This window comes from Hyperolius riggenbachi, chromosome 1, assembly GCF_040937935.1.
Source record: "Hyperolius riggenbachi isolate aHypRig1 chromosome 1, aHypRig1.pri, whole genome shotgun sequence".
NCBI lineage: Eukaryota > Metazoa > Chordata > Amphibia > Anura > Hyperoliidae > Hyperolius > Hyperolius riggenbachi.
This window is the reverse complement of record NC_090646.1, coordinates 385,431,738-385,443,889: the sequence shown is the minus strand read 5'-3', so window position 1 is coordinate 385,443,889 and position 12,152 is coordinate 385,431,738. Positions and strand designations below refer to the sequence as shown.

At 43.2% G+C, this 12,152-nt stretch overlaps 1 protein-coding gene and 1 long non-coding RNA gene across 5 annotated transcripts in view; one reads left to right on the top strand and one right to left on the bottom strand.

Annotated features, from left to right (window-relative positions):
- Nucleotides 1-12,152, top strand: part of SLC24A2 (solute carrier family 24 member 2) — a 259,384-nt gene that overhangs the window by 91,287 nt on the left and 155,945 nt on the right. The window lies entirely within an intron of this gene.
- Nucleotides 1-12,152, bottom strand: part of LOC137516955 (uncharacterized) — a 41,288-nt gene that overhangs the window by 28,072 nt on the left and 1,064 nt on the right. The window contains exon 2 of the long non-coding RNA XR_011020541.1: nt 11,553-11,729. This is a non-coding gene — a long non-coding RNA (uncharacterized lncRNA). The remainder of the gene's footprint in view (nt 1-11,552; nt 11,730-12,152) is intronic.

Genomic DNA, 12,152 nt, shown 5'->3' with positions numbered 1-12,152 from the left:
TAAAGAAATCCCCTCTCTCACTGCCTGTCTCCTCCCAGCTCAAGCATGGCAGCTTGTGTCCCCTTCTATTCCAGTGTTTCAGCAAGCTAGTGTTACCTGGCTGGCTGGCTGGCTGGCTGCTGCAGAGTCAGGACTGAGGGAATAATGACAGCTGACTCTTCACTGTGTCTCCCTCCCTCCTCGGACTGTGCTGCCTAGTGTTATCCGGATCATGAACGATTCGGATCTTTGATCCGAATCTATTTTATGAGTCGATCATCCGAATCATCAAAATGAGTGATTCGGATCGCAAAAGGGGCGGGGCCAGGAGCGACACGCCCCCTCTCAGCGGGCAGCGGGGTCTTGGAAGCAGAGCAGAGATGGATCGCTCTGTTGGAAGGGAGGCAGCCTTGCAGGGACAGGTAGATGAGAGAGAGGGGACATGGGTGCCACTGCCAGATATGTGTAGAGCACACATACTGGCTGCAATGTGCTGCCCATTATAGGCAGGCTGTTCCGTAGTGCTGCACAGTGATCACATTGGAAACTTTTGGCTCAGCACAGCTCAGTAACTTTGCAGACAGTGTGATTGAAAGGCATCCTGCACTGCTCTAAACAGCTGCACTTCACTTCTGGGAATGCTTTCTTTCACTGTGCGACCTTTTCTTTCAAAGTGTACAGATGAACATATAGGTGAAATATATGTAAAGCATATGACTTCAGCATGTGGGTATTGTGTGCAAACATTTCTGCTCTCTGCTCGTCCCTCCTCCCATCTCTGTCCACTCCCTGCCCTCTGTCCATCTTCTCCCCTTCTCTGTGTGTCCACCCCCTCCCCTTCTGTCCACAGACCTGTCCTGCTGTTCATTTCACCCCCGAATGCTTCCGGCAGTAAAATGATCCGAGATTCGGATCAAAGATCCGGATCTCTTCAATGATCCGATTCGAATCATCCGGATCATTGAAAAGATCCGAACTTCCCATCTCTAGTGCTGCCTCACTCTTCCAGGCTGCTTGAACTAGCCGGGTTTTGTGTGGGCATGCTTCATTGGCTGCCTCTCTCCCTTTCATTGTGCCAGAGCCTCGCTGATTGGCTGGTGGTAGGAAGGGAGGGCGGGACAGAGGAAGAGATGTGTATTGGCTCAGCCACCCGGGGACCAGCCGCTGTATGTATTCCTGCTGGAGGCTTCCGGGTGGCACGATTGATAATACATTAATGTAAGTTACAGCCGCGGCTGCACTGCAGTGAGGCAGGGGACAGTGGCGGCTCCAGGAATTTTTTTAGGGGGTGCTATGCAGGTGCTGGACCAATTTCCGGGGGAGCTGACGACCTGAGGCGCGCGAAGCGCGCTGCGGCAAAAAATGGGTGTGGCTACATTCGCGCGCCGAAAAAACGGGCATGGTCATGACCGGATGAGGGCGGGGCTAACTGTAATTTAAAGTGAACCCAGGGTGAGAGTGATATGGTGGCTGCCATATTTATTTCCTTTTAAACAATTTTAGTTGCCTGGCAGCCCTGCTGATCTATTTGGCTGTAGTAGTGAACTGAATTACACCAGAAACAAGCATGCAGCTAATCTTGTCAGTTCTGACAATATTGTCAGAAACCCCTGACCTGCTGCATGCTTGTTCAGGGTCTATGGTTGAAAGAATTAGAGGCAGAGGACCAACACGGCAGCCAGGCAGCTGGTATTACTTAAAAGGAGATAAATATGGCAGCCTCAATATTATTCTCACCTCGGGTTCCCTTTAAAAGTGCAACGCAAAGACAGAGGGCCCAAGTTTTGGTGACCCTTTTCCCAGAAAATTCACATAATTGTGCAGGTGTTCTCAAGAAAATACACGTAATGTGAGCAGATTTTAACAAAAAACACGTCCAATGACCCCAATATGCACAATCGTTATCAGATATGGCTCCAATATGCACAATCGTTATCAGATATGGCCCCAATATGCACAATCGTTATCAGATATGGCCCCAATATGCACAATCGGTAGCAGATATGACCCCAATATGCACAATCGGTAGCAGATATGGCCCCAATATGCACAATCGTTATCAGATATGGCCCCAATATGCACAATCGGTAGCAGATATGGTCCCAATATGCACAATCGGTAGCAGATATGGTCCCAATATGCACAATCCGTAGCAGATATGGTCCCAATATGCACAATCGGTAGCAGATATGGCCCCAATATGCACAATCGGTAGCAGATATGACTCCAATATGCACAATCCGTAGCAGACATGACTCCAATATGCACAATCCGTAGCAGATATGACCCCAATATGCACAATCCGTAGCAGATATGACCCCAATATGCACAATCCGTAGCAGATATGACCCCAATATGCACAATCGGTAGCAGATATGACCCCAATATGCACAATCGGTAGCAGATATGACCCCAATATGCACAATCGGTAGCAGATATGACCCCAATATGCACAATCGGTAGCAGATATGACCCCAATATGCACAATCGGTAGCAGATATGACCCCAATATGCACAATCGGTAGCAGATATGACTCCAATATGCACAATCCGTAGCAGATATGACCACAATATGCACAATCGGTAGCAGATATGACCCCAATATGCACAATCGGTAGCAGAAATGACCCCAATATGCACAATCGGTAGCAGAAATGACCCCAATATGCACAATCGGTAGCAGAAATGACCCCAATATGCACAATCGGTAGCAGAAATGACCCCAATATGCACAATCGGTAGCAGAAATGACCCCAATATGCACAATCGGTAGCAGAAATGACCCCAATATGCACAATCGGTAGCAGATATGACCCCAATATGCACAATCTGTAGCAGATATGACCCCAATATGCACAATCCGTAGCAGATATGACCCTAATATGCACAATCCGTAGCAGATATGACCCCAATATGCACAATCCGTAGCAGATATGACCCCAATATGCACAATCCGTAGCAGATATGGCCCCAATATGCACAATCCGTAGCAGATATGGCCCCAATATGCACAATCAGCATCACCTGAAAAAGAAAAGAAAAACCCATTTACTCACCTACAGCCAGAAGACCTTCTTTCCCGACCTCCTGTCCCGACCTCATTGTGGCGCGCAGCGCCCGCGCGCCCACGATCCTCTTCCTTCCCGACGTCACGACGAGACTTCCTGCCTGCATACTGAGAGCAGGGCTACGGGAAAATGGCCGCCCGAAGCCATGCACTGCAGACTCGAAGTCTGCAGAACAGGGCTCCGGGCGGCCATCTTACCGTAGCCCTGCCTGCTGCTCCGTGCTGCTGCTGTGTGAACTGACTTCGCGTCTTTTAGACGCCTGAAGTCAGTTCACTCCAGGGGGTGCTTTGGAAGTGCTTGGACAATTCTAGGGGGTGCTCGAGCACCCCCAAGCACCCCCCTGGCGCCGCCCCTGGCAGGGGACCACGTCCCAACACAACATGTCCTGCGGCCCGGTGTTGGGCCGCGGCCCGGTGGTTGGGGACCCCTGTCCTACACAGTTAAAACCTTGTTTCCTCAATACGCAATACATGCCATGTGACAAGCCCTTATTTTGACTTGAATGCATTGGTATATATTTAAGAGGAGCTGTAGTGAAAATAATGTAAGGCATAAAGGGCATGATTTATCAAAGCATTACCATTTTTTTCTTTTTAAACTGTTCTAACAGCAGGGGAACTTTTCTGCATGGCAATAAGAAACTTCTTAAATCCTACTTAATAGTGGCAGTTTAGCGTGGATTTCTAGAGCTGCACTACAGTTAAGAAAAGTGCAAATCCATCTCTAAACTGTAGTAGATTAAGAAGTGCTTAATAGCAGTTCTACAGATAGTGCAGCAGTGCAGGCTAGACATGATTCGTGAAGGGCTCCTCTTCCCTGCTGAATTCCTCACTCAGAACCTGCCAGTATCAATACAACAGATGTATTGGTTACCTCAACCCCAACTAACTCCTGCTGTTTTAAACGGAAACTGCACTATCTAGTGATTTTTTTAAGAGACAATTCTGCACAGATTTCTAAAAACCTACCAATATTTTGTCTCAGACACTCTTGATAAATGACCCCCAAAATGTCTTATTTTTTTACAATATTTTTTTTTGTATTCCTCACTCTGATTTACATTCTGAAATTTATCACAGGGAGTGATGTCTTTAGTCCTTTCAGGTGCAGCTCTGTGAAATGTTTGTATCTGAGAATTACAAAGCCGGTGAAAATAATGCCTAATTTTCCAGAACGCTCTGGGTGGTGAATTCTGCAAATCTAAACAGCCTGGGCTAAGAATTACCAGTGTCAACTTTTGCTCCCTATAGGTTTCATACTTCTAGTTTTAATCTCTAATGGGTGCAGGAAGTTGGTCTCTGCTTCCTCACTGCATGTGAGAATTGTGTATTTTCTCCTGAAATAATTGTTTCTCTTCCAACTGTTGCAATGAAATGGAAATGAATCAAGAATATGATTGCTAACTTGTCTAACATACATGCATGACTTTCAGAGAAGATACCCCTGGAGACATTGGGCCTGATTCACAAAGCGGTGCTAACAGTTAGCACGCTGGTGAAAAGCCCTTTATCACGCCTAAACTCAGTTTAGGCATGATAAGTTTAGGTGTGATAAGTTTAGGTGTGATAAGTTTAGGCATGATAAGTTTAGGCGTGATAAGTTTAAGCACCAACTGGGTTAGCACTGCAGTGCACAGCTGATCAAAAGTTTTGCGCTAGCAAAGTCTGGTGCACTTCACATAGAGTTTAATGGCGCTGCTTTGCGTGCGGGACTTTGCGCGCGATCTAAACTTATCTAAACTTAGCATGCCTAAACTTATCATGCCTAAACTTATCACGCCTAAACTTATCACGCCTAAACTGGCTTTTCACCAGTTTAGTGCAATAGTTATCATGCCTAAAGTCTTTTAGGCGTGCTAACTGGGTTAGCACCGCTTTGTGAACCGAGCCTCTAGGCTCAATTCTTTATAATATGAAGTGATGACTGAGTGTGTTTTATGGTTTTGTTTGTTCATTCCCATTTCCGTTCCCTTATGGCACAATAGGCAGAAGTTTAATACACCCTTGAGCCCTACCCCTTTCCCCTTATCCCATTTAGGGCTTGATTCACTATGCGGTGCTAACCTACTTAGCACGTCTAAAGTCTTTAGGCGCGCTAACCAGGGTGCTAAGTAGGTTAGCACCGGTTTTCTCAATCAGATTGCGCGCTAAGTACTGCGCGCAAAGTGTTGCGCACGCAAAGTCCTATGCGCGCGCTAAGTCCCATAGGCTTTAAGGGGCACTTCGCACCGAGCGCCCTGCGCGCGTAAAGTTTTGAGCGCAAAAAGCTCATTTAGACGTGCTAAGGGGGTTTTCACAGGCGTGCTAACAGTTAGCACCGCTTTGTGAATCAAGCCCCTAATGTGCTAATACTCAGTTATTGTATCCAATGAGCCATCCAACGATTGTATGTTATGATTCCCACATGTGGGATAATGTGGTGATGCTTTATTTGTTCATTAATGCTTATCTGCACAATAAAACCATTTGAAACTGAGAATGTGATTGCTTTAAGAAACAAGCACAAATATTTTTCACATGAGATTCTGGGTAAAAGTTCTTTATCTCTGCCAAGAAGGGCGATAACTAAATACTGATACCCATGTGTCACTGATATAACATGCACAGAGATTGTGACAGGCAGCCATGGGAGCAGCTCAGTGAGAGGGGGGGGGGGGGGGTCACTCTAACCACAAATATAACAAGGCATTTTCAAAGTTAAAGGAACACTATCAATAACCAAGTGTTCTAAAATGACAATGTACAAATAAAAAAGGGTTAACAGATGTAAGGAGAGGGACCCCCCCCCCCCTTTCATTATTCACTGTTCCGTCACTCTGCTCGTCCTGTCCCATTAGTAAATTGTGAAAGGAATTTGATAACAGTAAACAAAGAGATAAGCAGTCAAATGTATACTCTACTAGTAGGAGCACTTCCCAAACTATTCTCATCTCAATTGAAAAAAAACATCTTAATCAACAGTGTTCCTTTAAGAGAAATATAAATGAAGCCAGAAAGAACACCATCATAAAAAGGGCAATGTGTAAATTATTTTCCTACAGCCACTGCATTTGCTTTAATATACACTCTCTCTTTGAAGAATGTGTGGGTATGTCAGATTGAGTTAGTATCACACTGAAACAAACAATATGAGCAACAGATTGAAGAAAATATGCTTTACTCAGTGGTGCCCTTCTAGTACTAAATAAGCAAATACCTGCTGACAGAATATGTCAATGGGATCTTAATGCAACCAGTGTACTACACTGAGGCAGGCTGAATCATAAACATACCCACAGAATCACAGTGATAAAATAAAAAAGACATCAAGCTTTTTCAAGCTCTTTTTCAGAGTGCCCTTAGCCCAGAACAGGGGTGGAAACCTTAACATATCTAAAAAAAATTGGTAACATAGAAGATATTCCTCAAAAAATGGTTATTCAGGAAGATGCACCGCCTGGTGGCCATCAGTGGGAATGCTTCACAGGAGTTTACATTTTGAAGGTGGTATAAACAATTAGCTCCTTTATGTACATTGCTCATAATTCATCTAGTAAACATGTACATAAAAAATAAGGTAAAATATGCCAAGTAGACTGAGTGTGAAGAGATCCTTATTATTGAAAGGGGACTGTATACATTTTGATAAAAAATATTTTTATTTTCTTCAGTACACTGACCTAAACCATCTTGACATGAACAAGGTTATAAAAAATAATTCCTAACTAGCTAATTTTGAAGCAACTGCTCCAATCCAATGTGCAGCAAAAAGGTGTAGCAACTTATTCTTACATATTTTCTGTCTCAGTTATGTATCGCATGTTTTTTGTATTGATTTAGGGATCATAATTAAGAGCAGTTGGAATAATTGTGTCTATGCTCCTAGTCATTGTTGCTTAGTGAAGTGGTTACACTAATACCATTTGCGAATGCTGATATTCCCTGACAAATGCCTGTATTGTTATTTACATATAAGGGGGAGTAGTAGTAGTAGCAGTAGTAGTAGTAGTAGTAGTAGTAGCAGCAGCAGCAGCAGTAGAACCTTTAGCACCAGGCTTTGAGTATACATATATTAACTCTTCTGTGTAGTTTGTACCACATTTGTACAGCAGGTTTGAAGTTCAGGCAAAAGGCCTGAGAAGTGTGCCCATATGTAATTCCCTATTTCACCTGAGTTTTCTCCTAGGTGATATTTTTAAACTTGTGAATAAAATTCCTTTTAAGCTTCCAGAAAGTAAAATAATGCTCAAAATAATTTTGTTAGTACCTTTTCACCTACTTTTTGGTACTTTTTTAGTTGAAAAGTGCTGTAAAGTTATTTAAAATCGTAGATGAAAAATTATCTCCTAGGAGATAAGTGAAAAAGAGAATTGCATATGGCCCTTGGTGTTCCTAAAAAACAGGTAGTCCTTAACTAAGAGTACAGACAAAAGGCCTCTGGGGGATAACCTTAACAGAAAATAAAGTACAGGTAGAAGGAAAGTCCACTCAACCATAAAAGTCCAATCTTTATTGCCATATGTTCTAGACAGAGACCTATCAGTCACGCGTATCGGAGCACAAACTCCCTCCTTAGTCATCAGCTTTGACTAATGAGTGAGTTTATGCTCTGATATGCGTGAACTGCTATGTCTCTGTTCAGAACAATTTTCCAATAAATATTGTACTTTTATGCCATTTGGGCAAGCGGACTTTCCTTCTTTCGGTGTTGTTTGATCTGGCTACGCCTGGTCCTGCTTCCATTTCGGCATGGAGGGGTGGTGAGCGATGTTTCCATCTCAAAATGAAAATAAGGTACCTTTGACTGTTCCCTGCTCCTTGGAAAACGGGTGGAAAATGGGTGGAGTTTTTTCTGTCATGCGTTTCCATCCTGGAGACATAGAAGGTGGAAGAGGAGGAAAAGGGAGATCTTAAGGGAGTTATAGACAAAGAGAAGAAGGCTATGCAAAAGACACTCTATCCATATAGAGTGTCTTTTGCATAGCCTTCTCCTCCAGGATGGAGACGCATGACAGAGAAAACTCTGCTCTTTCTTTCTATGGTATGTTGAGAGAACGATTGCTGTTCATATACTCCTTTTCCTCTTTCTCTCCTCCTGATTGTGAATCCATTTTCAGAAAGCACAACAGAGGGACAGGTGAGACAGTAGGAAAAGAGAAAGGTCAAGAGAATGAATTAAGGCAACAGAGAGTGAGGAAAGGAGAAAAAGATGGCAAAGACAATAAAAGGAGATGGAAAGACCGAAGAGATGGAGAGTAGCAGGGAAGAGAAAGCAGAGAGAGAGGGAAAGGCATGGAAAACACAAAAGAAAGAGGCATCGTAGAGTAGATAAAATGACAGGATTAGAAATTAAATTAGAAACCTGAAACAAATAATCACAAAAACATGACTCAGATGGAGAAGAACACCCTAGCCAAGAGATTTTACAATCAAAGAGGTAGGGTAATATGAAATACAATAAGTAAGGAATATGGCAGCAGGTAAAAGTGGTGGAAGTAAATCCCTATACACTCACTCAAGAACCATCAACTATCACCCCTAACAATTGATGATTGATCTTTAGGGCAATTTTTGTGAATCAAGCTCTGTACAAACTCACTGTTTGACTATAGCCAAGCAGCAGGTGCTGATCAATGGAAAGGGGGGAGCGACACTAGGTGGTGTATGATCAAGGAGTGTCCTGTGTACAGGTACCACCATGTGGATTACCAAACAACTTCAAGGGGCTGCTTCACTCACCGGATTCTCAGCTGAGAACGATCATCTTGGCTGAAGGTTATCTTGTGTATATGCAAGGCTTTAGTTGCTAGTTAGCAAAGGGTTTATGCAAAGAGGGAAATGGGTAGGCAGTTTGTATGCAGGGCCGGCGCTACCATTAAGGCAAAGCAGGCAGCTGCCCCAGGGCCCCAGAGCTTGTAGGGGCCCCCAGTGGCTACAAGAGGAAAAAAAAAATTTGCAAATCGGCCTTATAGTTTTTGAGAAAAACGATTTTAAAGTTTCAAAGGGAAAAAAAAAACATTTAAAAACCTGCCGACTTTAATGGTTAATAGCAAATCCACCTTAAATGCTAGAAATCCTAAATTTGCAGGATATGTTAAGGAGATCATTAGAAATAAGAGGAAAAAACAATTTTTCAAAAAGACCTTATAGTTTTTGAGAAAATCGATTTTAAAATTTAGAAGGAAAAAAGTATAGTTTTAAATGCGGTAAATGTCACTTTCAGTAGCAAACCTAACGGTAGAGTAATTTTACATGCATCAAACGAAAGCGCAATAAATTTCCTGATGGGGTTTCCAGGGGGTCTATATGCAGCCGCAGCGCTTTGGCCAGGGATCGCTATACAGCCGCCATATGGCTGTATGAAGAAAATAGATCCCTGGTATTTTTCCCTATTTTCCCAAATTTTTTTTATGTTTAGAGTGTGGGAATTTTTTTTTTTTTTAAATTATGTGGGGTCCCCCCTCCTGAAACTTTGTAACCCCTTGTACCCCATGCAGGCTGGGATAGCCAGAATGTGGAGCTCTGACCGATTGGGACTTCACACCCTGACTATACCAGCTGCAAAAAGGGTCCCCTAATGCCGATTTTTGTTCCGGGGTATATGTTGGGGGGGGCCCCAGGTTTATTTTGCCCTGGGGCCCCATTGTTGCTTAAACCGGCCCTGTTTCTATGAAACAGCATTTGAGGGCCTGATTGAGCTTGTTAAGGATAGAAGCAATCTCAGGATTAAAAGGTGTTCCAAAGAATATGTGCTACCCTAGAGAAATTGTGCAGCTGAAATCATGCAAGTGATGAGTGAGACGTGCACAAGTAGGTCAGAGGAAGAGAGCACATTGCAGTGCATGGCATTTATTATTTGTGTGCTGTGCAACTCTTGTATCAGTGACTGCACCAAAGAATTCTCTCAACTCCTCTGACATTTTATCAGTACCCTGCTATTAGCTTGTGGCTATAAATGTTGTGGCCCAAGTCATGGTTAGCTCCAATTTTGCATTGTTTATAATATACTGTTCATAAGAAACACTTTATGCTAGGGTACACACCATACAATTTTCTGTTAGATTTTCTGTTGGATTTACCTGCCAGATAGATTTTTTCTAACATGATGGGAAAAAATCTATCTGGCAGGTAAATCTAACAGAAAATTGTATGGCGTGTACCTAGCAGCCTGTGATGAATTGATGCTTTGGGGGCTCATGCCTATCTGGGTTTTTGTTTTTTTCAGTCACATGGTTTTACAGATAGGAGGAAAGGAGAGGGATCCAGGGTAAGAAATAAGTCTTAACAATCATATCTTAAATACAGTTTGGCCTGTTCCAAGCGGTGTACATTCATCTCTTAATGCACATGCTGTACAGTGTACCGCTGCAGTCAGAGAACAGACCTTTCCTGATTTACCGGTATGTATGATTCATCAAATAAATGTTTAATATTAGAATATGATTCTACTTACCTTTTAGTCTAAATGGAAAATGTAATTTTCCACATCCTGCGTTATTGCAGAATGTGATAAATATTTCAGTACTGGGAACTTAAATGCACTGTAAAATTAAAGTCTTTCTTTTTATGCATGCGTTACCTCTAGCAGGTGGCATGGGTGTGGGACCTAGAGAATGGCATAAAAATATAGCTACACGCCTGTAACAACGTTTGCATTTCCTAGTTTAAAAACATTCAGCTAGTAAATTAATGCATCATTTTGGGCACCATGGTGGCATAGTGGTTAGCACTCTTGCCTTGCAGAACTGGGTCCCCAGTTTGAATTCTTTGCCAGGGCACTATCTGCACATAGTTTATATGTTCTCCCTGTGTCTGCGTAGGTTTCTTTTATGCACTCCTGTTTTCTCCCACATCCCAAAAACATACAGATAAGTTAATGGGCTTCCTCCATAAGTTAATGGGCTTCCCCTAAAAGATATATACACTACACAATTCATACATAGGCATATCATTAAGGTAGGGATTAGATTGTGAGCCCCTCTGAGGGACAGTTAAGTGACAAGATAATATACTCTGTACAGCAAGGCGGAAAATGTCAGCGCTATATAAATATTAAACAATAATAGTTTCACATCTCACTTGGAATTAGTTGATTTAAAGGAAACCAGAGACGAGTCTAACTAAAAGTTTTATACATACCTGTGGCTTCCTCCAGCCCCATCCGAACGGGTAGCTCCCACGCTGCCATCCTCAGTCTTCTCCCTCTTCAGTACCGGGTCCCATAACTTTCTCCAGTCTTGGCCAGTCTGTGCAAGGGAAGTGCGCCCTCTATGAGATACGTAGTGGGCGCACTTCTCTTGCACAGACTAGCCGTCACTAGCTGAAGTTATGGAACCCGGTACCAAAGAGGGAGAAGATTGAGGACGGTGGCGTGGGAGCGATCCGTGCGGATGGGGCTGGAGGAAGCCCCAGGTATGTATAAAACTTTTAGTTAGACTCGTCTCTGGTACACTTTAAACATAGGTTACACAAAGGATCCAGTTCAAATTACTAACGCTACCATACAAAGCTCTACATAAGTTGTCACCTTAGTTGTCCATAAGTTGTCCCTACATTTCTTGATTCATCTCCAGACACAATCCCTCTAGGAACCTTCGCTCATTCAATCAGACCCTCTTGTAGTCCAGCCTGGTCACCTCCTCTCTCTCCTGCATCCAGGGTTTCTTATGAGCATCACCTCTCCTTTGGAACTCTCTCCCACAGCCTGCAAATTATTCTCCAAGCTTTGAAACCTTCAAACATACTCTCAAAACACACCTTTTTGAACCAGGTTATAATGCATTATTGCTAGCATTGGAGGCTCACTGCCTCAACTGCTAACCCCTTTTTTTCATCCCCTAATGTCTCCATCCCACTATACTGTAGATTGTAAGTTCGCAAGGGTGGGGACCTCCCCCTAGTGTTTCTTGTTTCTGCTGTACTCTATAATATAAACATGTACCAGTTTTAGTTATGTCTCAAACCACACATAAACTATGTACTGTATGTTTTGTATGAGTGTTGCTAGATTACACAATGTTTTGAACTTTGTGTATGTAGGCTAGCGCTCTCGTCTTGCAGCGCTGCGTCCCCGGTTCGAATTCCAGTCAGGTCAACATCTGCAAGGAGTTTGTATGTTCTCCCCGTG